This window comes from Rhinopithecus bieti, unplaced genomic scaffold, assembly GCF_001698545.2.
Source record: "Rhinopithecus bieti isolate Rb0 unplaced genomic scaffold, ASM169854v2 scaffold_13342, whole genome shotgun sequence".
Lineage (NCBI taxonomy): Eukaryota > Metazoa > Chordata > Mammalia > Primates > Cercopithecidae > Rhinopithecus > Rhinopithecus bieti.
In genome coordinates, this window is record NW_016807690.1 from 2,008,416 (window position 1) to 2,013,271 (window position 4,856).

Consider the following 4,856-nt stretch of genomic DNA (forward strand, 5'->3'; position numbering starts at 1 on the left):
TGAAGCTTTTTTTTTTTTTTTTTTTTTTTTTTTTTGAGACAGAGTTTCACTCTTGTCACCCAGGCTAGAGTACAATGGCGTGATCTCGGCTCACTGCAACCTCCGCCTCCCGGGTTCAGGCGATTCTCCCGTCTCAGCCTCCTGAGTAAATGGGATTACAGGCACGTGCCACCACACCCACCTAATTTTGTATTTTTAGTAGAGATGGGGTTTCGCCATGTTGGTCAGGCTGGTCTCGAACTCCTGACCTCGGGCGATCCACCCGCCTCGACCTCCCAAAGTGCTGGGATCACGCCCAGTCGATGAAGCTACTTTTTTAAAGCAAGGAAATAACAAACACAAAAACTCAGGATAACAGCTATCTCTTCAGGGGAGACAGGCATACGGAACAGGAAAGAACAGATAGGCACCTACAACCCTGTTGATAATGTTCTAATTCTTAGATGGGATAGTGTGTTCACAGATGTTCATTTTGTTAGCATGTCTCATAATACATACTTTGCATTTGTTATTTTATATATAAAATTGTTAAAGAAGAAAAAAACTCCCTCAAAGAAAACAGCCCCCACTTAGCAACAGTTAAGAACAGTAAGCCCTCAGTTACAGAGGCTGAAAGACAGCTCCTTCAGCAGCCAATTTCCAGCTGAATTTGACTTCAGCTGCTAGGTTCGGCCAGAAGCCTGGGTGGGCAAGATGTGAAGGAGAATCAAGCCAAAGGTGGAATCTCACTCTGTACCCTGGGAAGTAGAGAAGGGCAGAGGCTTGCCCAGTGCTACACAGCTCATGGCTGGAGAGTCAGGGTTCGCGGACTGATCAGCGACGTGCAAGGAGCCAGAAGGGAAGACGTGAGGGGTGGCGGGTAGCACCGAGGCCGGCCAGGCCAGGCGCAGAACTGCAGCGGCCTCTGGCATGCGGCCCAGTGCTGATCACAATCAGATTTCCACCAGAGCGGAGGAACAGGGGACCCGCCAGCACCTCCCAGATCCAGACCCGGGCTCAGACAGGAACCAAGCAGAACTGCTATCATCTTTGGGGATCAGGGTTCCTGGAGATAAAGGAACCAGAGGTTAGGACTGGAGGAAAAAAGGGTGGGGGCCGGGCGCGGTGGCTCACGCCTGTAATTCCAACACTTCTAGAGGCCGAGGTGGGTGGATCATGAGGTCAGGAGATCGAGACGACCCTGGCTAACCTGGTGAAACCCCATATCTACTAAAAATACAAAAGTTAGCTGGGCGTGGTGGGCGCGCGCCTGTAATCCCAGCTACTCAGGAGGCTGAGGTAGGAGAATACCTTGAACCCGGGAGGCGTAGGTTGCAGTGAACCTAGACTGCGCCCCTGCACTCCAGCCTGGCGACAGAGTGAGACTCCATCTCAAAAGAAAAAAAAAAGAAAAGGGTGGGGGAAAACTTTTCCCTTTACGGTGGTTGTGAAGAAAAGGGTACCCGCTTCACCCTGTAGAAATATTGCCTGGCCCTTGGGGCTTTTTTTTTTATCCTATCCTACCTCCACCAGCCCTTAGCCTAAGGCTGCCTGGTGCGGTTTGAGGACAGGACAGACGCCTCCCCACTTATCCATCAATGTCTCTAATGTCACTGGTAGCACCCAGTATCTTAGTTAAGGTTTTTCTCCCCTCCCTTCTCTGATGTTCTCATGGCACTAAAGCTGCTGGTAACAGTTCTGTATCTATATGTCCTGCCTCATTTTATGATTATTACATTCCCTTTGGAGGGCTGTCAGCATATGAAAGTGAGGCCCACGTCTAACTTCTTTTTTTTTTTTTCTTTCAAGATGGAGTTTCGCTCTTGTCGCCCAACTGGAGTACAGTGGCTCAATCTCTGCTCACTGCAACCTCTGCCTCCCAGGTTCAAGCGATTCTCCTGCCTCAGCATCCCGAGTAGCTGGGATTACAGGGGCCCACCACCACACCTGGCTAATTTTTTGTATTTTTAGTAGAGACTGGGGTTTTGCCATGTTGGCCAGGCTGGTCTTGAACTCCTGACCTCAGGTGATCCACTCGCCTCAGCCTCCCAAAGTGCTGGGATTACAAGTGTGAGCCACCATGCCCGGCCTGTCTAACTTCTTTATATTCCCTAGCAGCTTATTCAGAACATAATGCATAAAATATCTCAATAAATATTGATAAAACTGTTTAAATCTGGGGAAAAAGGAAAACTGCAAAACTATTACTGCCAGCCACTAACCCATTGGTATAAATTAGCTTTCAGAAGGTTTTTAGGTATATTTTGTTAAGGAAATTGAAAGAAAGTTGAAGGAAACTTTCCTTTTAAGTATAAAGTTTCTTGAAGCAAAAGGGGAGAACAATATGTGTTCATTCAGAGAGGGCTTTTTGAGGGGGGAGGGGACAGGGTCTCCCTCTGTCACCCAGGCTGGAGTGCAGTGGCAGTATCACGGCTCACAGCAGCCTAGACCTCCTCAGACTCAAGCGATCCTCCCACCTGTGCCTCCCAAGCAGCTGAGACTACAGTACGAGCCACCACACCCGGCTATTTTTTGGTATTTTTTGTAGAGATGGGGTTTTGCTATGTCACGCAGGCTGGTCTAGAACTCCTTGCCTCCAGTGATTTGCCCACCTCAACCTCCCAAAATGCTGGATTACAAGCATGAACCACTGCGCCCAGCAAGAGATGATGTTTTTTAATCATGATTTACTCATGTCCTAAAATACTACAGAGACATTACAAATAATGAGATCTGTATAGACTGACATGGAAGGATATCAGACATGTTACTAAGTTAAAAAGCAAAGAAAACCTTGCAAAACATTTACAGCGTGATCTTGTTTTGTTAAAACTAAATGTTTTAAAATACACACATCCGTGTTGTGGAAAAGGTCTAAAAAAGATATCAATGAAATAATAAACAGTTATTTCCCCTAGGGCATGCTTTTTTTTTTTGAGATGGAGTCTCGCACTCTCGCCCAGGCTGGAGTGCAGTGGCGCGATCTCGGCTCACTGCAAGCTCCGCCTCCCGGGTTCACGCCATTCTCCTGCCTCAGCCTCCCGAGTAGCTGGGACTATAGGCGCCCGCCTCCACGCCCAGCTAATTATTTGTATTTTTAATAGAGAAGGGATTTCACCATGTTAGCCAGGATGGTCTTGATCTTCTGACCTCGTGATCCACCCGCCTCGGCCTCCCAAAGTGCTGGGATTACAGGCGTGAGCCACCACGCCCGGCCTAGGGCATGCTTTTTAAATGTATAATGTATATGGATTACCTGAGGGTATTGTTAAAAAATGTTAAAATTCAGATTCTGATTCAGTAGAGCTGGTGGTGCCTAAGAATCTGCATTTCCAACAAGCTCACAGGCAGTGACGTGCTAGAGCCATCTCATCCTGGCTTGCAGAGCTAATTTTAACATTTTCAGGAATTTTGTGGGTCTGTTGTTAAATGCATTCATTATTAAATACTAAAGTATATATAACCATAATAAGTTACATTTAAGACAGAGATAATGACTCAAAACTCATACTTCCTATTTTACATTTTACTAGTATCTATACCCTTGAGGTTATACATACCCATGTCTGTATCAGTGTGATGGAAATGACACACAATGCTGCATTACTGTGAAGTCTTCCCAGTTTTCCGTTGAGTAATATCACGTGGGTAGCGTGAAATCTGACATTCTGGAAGTAGTTACACCATGGAAACTGGCAAACACTACAGATCATGACTTTTCTTCCAAAGAGCCACTTGTGAAACATTTATCAGCACATCCCTGCTCCAGGCGCGCAGCACCAGCCTAGGACACAAAATTGATGTGGGGAAAGGTATTTGGTGTTTTTTTCCTTTTATTTTTTGTGGACAATAATTGTTCATTTTTACAGGATTCAAAGTGATATTTTGATACATGCATATGATGTATAATGATCAAATCAGGGTAATTAGCATATCTAACATCTTGAACACCCATCACTCCTTTGTGCTGGGAACACTTAAAATCCTATCTTGCAGCTTTTTGAAAATATACTTGAAATTATTGTTAACTACTTTCACCCTACAGTGGCACACAACACTAAAGCTTATTCCACTCAGCTTATCTAGCTGTAACTTTGTATCCATTAACCAGCCTCTCCCCAGTGTGGGGAAAGCTTCTCTGAGTGAGAGGAGGAATGGGTGCAGACCGGAGAGGCTATGAACATTAAAGGTGAATTTTTCTTTTTTTTTTTTTTTTTTTGGAGACGGAGTCTCGCTCTGTCGCCCAGGCTGGAGTAGTGCAGTGGCCAGATCTCAGCTCACTGCAAGCTCCGCCTCCCGGGTTCACGCCATTCTCCTGCCTCAGCCTCCCAAGTAGCTGGGACTACAGGCGCCCGCCACCTCGCCCGGCTAGTTTTTTGTATTTTTTAGTAGAGACGGGGTTTCACCGTGTTAGCCAGGATGGTCTCGATCTCCTGACCTCGTGATCCGCCCGTCTCGGCCTCCCAAAGTGCTGGGATTACAGGCTTGAGCCACCGCGCCCGGCCTAAAGGTGAATTTTTCTACACCAAGGTTATCCATATCCCTAGCTCGTTGGTGGCATGGAGTACTTAACAAGTATTTGCCAACGAAGAGAATGAATGAATGCTGGCTGTGAAGAGAACCAAGTCAAGTTTCCGCTGGAAAGCACAGGAAGCCCACTTCACTCCCACAGGAGCTGGAGATGAGAAAGAGTGGAGGTGGGTATCTGTTCCTAGGGGGCCCTGGCAGGGGAAGCCAAGGACTGGCCCTCTTGCTGACTGTCACCTCAACATTTCCTGTACGCTTTTAGTTCCTGCACCTGAGAGCCAGTATGTACTTAACTCCTCCTCTGGAGGTCAGCAAGAGAAGCCCACGGCTGCCCAAACTACTGGCCAAAT